This window comes from Alligator mississippiensis, chromosome 3 (genome assembly GCF_030867095.1).
Source record: "Alligator mississippiensis isolate rAllMis1 chromosome 3, rAllMis1, whole genome shotgun sequence".
NCBI lineage: Eukaryota > Metazoa > Chordata > Crocodylia > Alligatoridae > Alligator > Alligator mississippiensis.
Window position 1 is genome coordinate 29,341,882 of NC_081826.1, and position 7,449 is coordinate 29,349,330.

Sequence of the window (7,449 nt, forward strand, 5' to 3'; positions counted from 1 at the left end):
AAATGGGATTTCTTGGCAGACCCTTGCTAGAAACTTTGTTTCACAAACAGTAGTTCCAAGGGAACACTTCTAGAAACATGTTCAAAGGATGTTTAACCAGCCTTGCATGCTGAAAAAAACTAATTCAGCAAATGGTGTCACCATTAAAATGTTCTCCATACTAGATTGGATTCTGCAGATTCAGGGAAATCAGGTTCTATAATCTAGATAGGCAACAGCAGGTAGCCTATCCAATCCTGGGGCTCTTTATGCATGTTATGTTACTTTAAAAAAAATGCTAAAAAGCCATATGCTTGGATAACAGCTAAAATAAACCTGGAGCATAAACTAATACCCAGAACTCTCCCTTCCTAATGCACTACTCTTATTGAACACTCTGGACAAGAGAGTTCTTTTGCTTACCTTCCTCCTGGCTCCCTGCCTCTTGTACTCTTGGATGCTCAGTAGTCCAGTTTTTGTAGGAGTGGAGGGGGGCCTGCACCAAAATTATTCTAAATAATGGTTTTTAAGATGGTAAACATAGTTTTGAGACTCATCAGGTTCAGAAAGGCCATGACCTCAGGATTCCTCCTTCCTGGATGAATGCTCCAACTATAAGGTCTACATAGAAAAGGTAGATGTAAACATAAACACTGAATTCAGTAGGTTTACACCTACTGAATAGAGTAAGTAGGAGTGACTATTGCATCTGGCCCCTCCAGGGATTTACATGTAGAAATGGCTGGTTTATGAATCCTACATATTTTAGGTCAGGCTAGCCAACCTGGTAGCAATTTCAATCATGGATGATATAAGCTGCCTGAGTCAGTTTACACCAGAAAACTAAGGTGCCTATGCACTTTTAAGTACCTAAACAGTTAGGCAGGGTTCTATGTTTCACTCACTTGAACTAAAGAGCAATTTTTCATAGATTCATAGATTGTAGAGTCAGAAAGGATCCCAAAGGATCATCGTGTCCAGCCCCCTGCCCCAGGCAGGAAAGAGGTCTGAGGTCAGATGACCCCAGCCAGGTGCCAATCTAGCCTCCTCTTGAAGACTTCCAAGTTAGGTGATAGCACCACCTCTCTTGGCAGCCTGTTCCAGATTCTGGCCACCCTTACTGTGAAAAATTTCTTCCTAATGCCTAACCTGAATCTACTCTCCACTAGTTTGTACCCATTATTCCTAGTTTCTCCTAGGTGCCCTGGTAAATAGCGCATCTCCTATTCCTGTTGTCTTCACTTGATAAACTTATAGGCTGCTACAAGGTCTCCCCTCAGACATCTTTTGTGGTGGCTGAAGAGATTCAGATCACTCAACCTTCCCTTGTAGGTCTTGCACAGAGGCCACTAATCATATGAGTGGCCCTCCTCTGGACCCTCTCCAGATTCTCCGTGTCACTCTTGAAGTGTGATGCCCAAAACTGGTCATAGTAGTCCAACTGTGGCCTGACCAATGCCGCATAGAGGGGGAGCATCACCTCCCTCAATCTGTTGGTCATGCATCTGTTAATGCATGATAAGGTGCTATTGGCTTTGTTGAAGACTTCCTTACGCTGCCAGCTCATGTTCATCTTGGAGTCAACTATGACTCCAAGATCCCTTTCAGCCACTGCACTGTTGAGGAGGTTATCCCCCAACCTATAGGTGTGCTGAGGATTCCTCCTCCCTAAGTGGAGTACCTTGCATTTCTCTTTGTTGAATTGCATCCCATTTTGTTCTGCCCATTGATCCAACCTGTCCAGATCAGCCTTTATCTGCTCCCTGCCCTCCGGTGTGTTAACTTTGCCCCATAACTTGGTGTCATCTGCAAATTTGGACAAGGTGCTCTCCACACCCTCATCCAAATCACTGATGAAGATATTAAATAACACTGGTCAAAGGACCGAACCCTGTGGGACACCACTGCCCACCTCCTTCCAGGCTGAAAATCACCCATCCACCACTACTCTCTGGGTGCGGTCCCTAAGTCAGTTGGCCACCCACCTGACTCTGTAAGCATCCACTCCACAGCCTGCTAGCTTCCATATGAGAATAGGATGTGAAACTGTATCAAAGGCCTTCTTAAAGTCCAAAAAGATGACATCAGCCTCAGCTCCAGTGTCAAGGCACTGTGTTACCTGGTTGTAAAAGGTTATAAGGTTCGTCAGGCAGGATATACCTGTGATGAACCCGTGCTGGTTTCCTTTCAGCATCATTTCCCCTGCTGGGAATTACAGGGGCAGGGCTGGGAGATCCTTCTTTTCCAGTGCCAGCTCTGCAATTGCTGGGCTAGAACTGGGAGATTTTTCTCTCCCAGAGCCAGCTCCATGACCATGGAGTTGGAGCCAGAAGACAATGATCTTACAACTGCAGGGCTTGGGTTGGGCAATAAGGATCTCCTAGCACTTGCCCTGAGACCTCGGACCTAGTTTTGTGAGAGAAAGATCTCCCAGGGCTGGCCCCACAACTATGGATCTGGCATTGGGAGATAAGGATCTCCAAGTCCAGGCCCTGGGACCACAAATCAGGGGCTGGGAGATCTCTGCAGATGGGGAAGGGGGACATTGTTCCCACCTGGGCTTTGGTGGTAGAGCCTGCAGCAGGCAGCTCCTGGGGACTGTTGCAGGGCAACAGGAACTGGGAGTAGTCTGCTGCTAGAAGTAGCAAATCTGTTACCAAGTCCCTGCACATGTAGACACATGCCCAGGCGAGCTTACTCTTGAGTATCTTGCTCAAAAATAAACCATTCCCAGATTATACGCATGGAAAATCCTGATAGCAAATTTTAGCTATCAGGATTTAGCAAATTTGCAGTGTGGGGTACATTTTAATGTTTGCCATGTGTGGTTTGTGGTGCCACAAATTGCACATCCATGCATGTCTGGATGAGGGCATTAGGGATAGCGGAAATAACTTTGGGATTGGCGGGTAGAGTGGTGTTTAAGACCAAAGAACCATTCCACCAATCGGTTTGATTTTATGAACAAACGACAAACTTGCCCAGTAAACAAGGTCACATACCACACAAGTGCAGCTGAAAGTAGGCTAGGAAGACTTCAGTGCTAGGATTCTGGGTCTGCTGTCCAGGTGTCTAAGACATCTTGGGGAATACTTCAATTAGACATTAAACAAGTGCTGTGAAGTAAATGGTCAATGATTCCAACTTGCTTCAGAAGCTTAGGCTTTTATATTCTATTGAGGGTGGGCTGCTGTAGTTTTAAGAGTAAACTAATCACCTTTGAATGAGCCAATAACATTTCACAATTCAATCTAAGTTCTACACATTTAGGTATGGTTCCCTGGCAACCTTTGTGGCTGCTTGCCGTACCACGCCAGTGTCCAGTCATTTCACTTGTTTATGTACCACCTGTACCATGCTGTCTCAGACTGTTCCCTTCAAAATTTGTCAAAGTCTGAGTTGTGAAACCATATCCTCATGCAGCTTGCTTGTCCTTGCTTACTGACAGGAGTTACAAATAGGTCACAACATTTTATCTTCAGAGTTACACAAAATAGCTAATTAAGTATGTCAAAGTAGAGATAGCTCCTTTTATGTTACGGTGGCTCTATCATCTTTACTTCTAGTCTGTTTATGAGGTATGCCCCTTGTAAATGGACTGCACCTCCAACTCTAACAGGAAAGTTCAAAAGTTGGGATAATATCCTGGAAACAGAAGGAAAATGCATCACCTTTTATAAATGTTAGAAATTCAGCTGAAACCCACAAGGTAAAAATATTAATAACTGGAACACTCGTGTGTGCATTTGTCTTTAAATGCTAGCTATTTAAATTCCAGTGCCCCAGCATATTTTCCTCAGCCTAAATACTACTTTAAAATGTACTCTTGGGCCATGTCCAGACCAGCAGGGGCATGCACTTGCAGTGGGAAAAACAGTAGCGCACATTTGTACCACTACTTTGTGCCACAGTGCATGCCCCTGCACATGCACTTTGTTGAGGGACAAATTGTCCTATTTCGGGCAAACTGCCCTTTCCTGGATCCTCCTGGCTCCCAGTGTGTTGCAACAGCCAGTGCACAAATGAAAAAGTAGAGATGCTCTGGCCAGCATCTCCTTGGAAGACCAAGCCTCTGTTTTTTCCAGCACACATTATTTGTTCTAAGCCTGTTTTTGTTTTTTGCTACTGGAAAATCCCAGTAGCAAATTTTGTCCCTGCACTGCAAATCTGCAGTGCAGGATATGTTATAATGTTCACCACATGTGGTTTCTGGCACTACAAACCACACACTGTTGCTCACCTGGATGCAGCATTGTGCTACAATTCGAAGAGATGGATTACAGCATGTAGCCATTACCCAGAGTAGACACGATGGCCAAGACCTTAGTCTACTTCAAGATGCCTCAGTCTTTGCTGCCATGAAGTAAGGGTACATGTCTTACCTCAGGAGTGTGCCCTGTTGTACTGATATATGCATAACTCCCATTCTCTTATGTGATTCTATCACGTTGGGTTCCAGCGCACAAAAACACCCTCAAAAAGAAGAAACAACCCACATTTGCCTGATAGCTTATACTGGTTAAAATGCATAAGCAGCATGGGTTCTATGCCTCCCTCCTAGGAAAGTCTGCTTCACTTAGCTACAGAAATAGGGTCCTTCTTGAATGTACTCCTTTACCAGCCGATTCTACCAGTACTTTCTGTTTCCTGTTGAAGGCCCACCTTCAACAGGATGGAGAATGTCCTTTATTTCTTCTCATCATGTAGCCTGATGTAAGAAAACTTTCTTTGGAAGCCTAAGGCAGAGATTCAAATTTCCTCTTCATTAGAAGGACTTATACCTAGCCCCATCACTGGGGCCTTTAACCATTAGAACAGTGGGCAAGTGATTGGTGGACAGTTCTCCTTTCTGCTTACCATGGTTTTCCTTCTTCCCTTTTGTACTCAAGGCACCCATTGTTAGACTTAAGTCACCTGTTAGAAACTGCTAGTTCTTAGTTTTCATTATTTTTTTGACTATCAAGAAATAATAGAGAGATACTTCTGTTGCAAGGAATTCAGACCAGAATGGGCCAGAATATTTTAGACCCCATGGATTCCTATTTTAAATCTCTGGATTTATTTTGTGAATCATATGCAAGTGTTTTCACACCTAAGAGCGCTAATATTGTGCACTACCCCACAACACTCTTAAAAGGTCTCACAGCACTTAGACCGTGGCTGAGAATCACCAAAATGCATTAGGGTTTAGCATTATAGATCCCATTGAAGTAAGTGGGAGTTATCTAGCTAAATCCTATGAATAATTTAAGACTTTCCCCTTGCTGTATCATGGTAATACTCTTATTTCTGTGTGTAACGGAAAGAGCACATTTTTTTTACTAGCAGTTGGTATGCAATTCTTGCATGTCCTTTACAGAGGCACATAACCAGGTTCTTCAGTAAGACAGATTGTCTTATTAACACAAAGTAAGTTCATCTGAACTTATTAAGAATTAATAAGAAAGGTCTAAAACTGTCACCAGTATATAGACAGTTCATGCATTGGAAGGAAGTATAAGCTATATAATGCCGCTGCTAAATTCATTAAGAGGACTGAGCCTTACAGATATGTTAATCAGGAAATTAATGCAATTTCTAATTACTGGTATTTCTGCTAAAGGGTTTTTTTCTTTTCTTTTTTTTTGAACTGGTTGTCTCTTCTTTGATCCAGACTTGTGATATCTCTCTCTAGGAGCGTGAATCTTCAAATATTGGATCAAAGTACTAACAGCCTCCAACTATGAGACAATAAGAGGATAAACAGAGATTGTAACAGATTTATTTTCCTTTTTGAAATAAAGGACAATTTCACACATCCAACTCCACATGCATCTGGACACTGGTGAGATCCTGGGTAGTATCCAGCTTGGATTCCAAATGTTTCTTTTTTTAACCCTGTAAATATGCTTTTCAAGTCTTTGATGATCTCCAGCTGATTTTAAATGGAGTCATCATGTTATTTGAGTCATGCTGGTCCTCTCAGCAGTTTTTGATATGGTTGTCAAATGGTTGTTTCTCTAGTGAATGATGGGTCACCATTGAAAAGATTGTTCAATCAGTGGTGGGAAACTGTGTGACAACAGGGGGCTGATCCTAAGCTCTTATATATGTGAGACTTTCCATGATATATTGTCTCATGATGTTCAACATAGGCACAACTACTCAAAAGTGCAATTGGTTTTCTATAGAGCTACAGAGATAGAATGAATGTTGCTTCACTTTTTTCATTCATTGTTAATCTGATAACTAGCCTTTGTCAAAAAGATGGTAAAATATCATATATTATTTTTAAATGAAAACAAAGCAACTAACAATTAAAAATGGTGAAATTTGCTGCTGAATATGTACTGTAAAGACAGAAAAAAAACAGAAAATATTATGCCTTCAGTTTTTGTTTTGCACTGTTAATGATTATGTGTAATATGGACAATATTTTCAGATTAAATGTACTTTTCAAGTTAATCGTGTTAACCTTTGTTAGCACTGTTAATTGTTGCTTATTAAAAACCTCTTCTTAAAATTAGTTAAATTGGAATAATTTGTAAAAATAATAATAAAAAAACAGAAGCTATTAATAGCTATTTGCTCTTTTAAAAGTACTGAAAAACCCTTAAAAATACCAAAATTAAAATATAGGTATTTAAACTCATCCCTTTAAACATTGACTCTCTGCTTCTGTTGGTTCCTCTTTATATTATTTGTTTGCATGTTTTTAACCATGCTGCTTCCCTGCTTACATTTATTTGTTCTGAAAGGTTTAAATCTTATCTTGTCTCTCAAATACTGAATTGGGAAAGATCAATTTATCGAGACAGAGAATGGTATCCAGGTATCTTTATATGAGAATTTGCAGCATGCATGCATGTGTGCATGTGTGTGTGCGTTTGTAAACTCACTCCCCCTCCCCCCCCCCCACCCCAATTTTCTGACTGAAGAAAATGTAGGAATCCAACTTTTGCTTCTCTGGCCCTTGGAAGATGTTAAAACCACATGTGACAGTGGTCCATCCCAGGGGCCAGTCACAGTGTCAGCCCACCTACCTGTCTAGGGCAGTATGCCCTGATTTTCTGCCACACCTTGATGTAAAGATACAGGAGTTTGCCATAGATACGAGAAAGATGCGGGAGGTTGCCCCTGTCGTCATGGGATGGGGTCCTGAAGGATGGCCGTGATCTCCCCAAGGCCCCTTTACTGTGCCAAGTTGGCCCAATGGGCACCCTCTGTTCTCACCCACCACATCTTTGATGGAATGGTTAATAGGGAAGCTGCCTTTAAGTCCTCTCAGACATGGTTTTGACTGATTCTCTGGACCCCTTGGGTTCCCGGACCCCTGGTGCATCCCGCTTCAAAATAGATGTCACGATGGGTGTTTCAGGGCACCCTAGCCTTATGGGCTATGCATGGCTCCAACCATCCCTTTACCATGCCCCAAGCTTCGCAGAAGGTACCGACATTGTCCGGTCTGGGCCTTGTTGTAATTTGGCCCCC

The 7,449-nt window shown here is 42.3% G+C and overlaps 1 long non-coding RNA gene across 1 annotated transcript in view; it reads left to right on the plus strand.

Moving 5' to 3' along the window:
• The window catches only part of LOC106738250 (uncharacterized), a 31,455-nt gene extending 25,032 nt beyond the window's left edge, over positions 1-6,423 (plus strand). Inside the window, exon 3 of the long non-coding RNA XR_002092838.2 lies at positions 5,654-6,423. This is a non-coding gene — a long non-coding RNA (uncharacterized LOC106738250). The remainder of the gene's footprint in view (positions 1-5,653) is intronic.
• Positions 6,424-7,449: the final 1,026 nt, after the last annotated feature.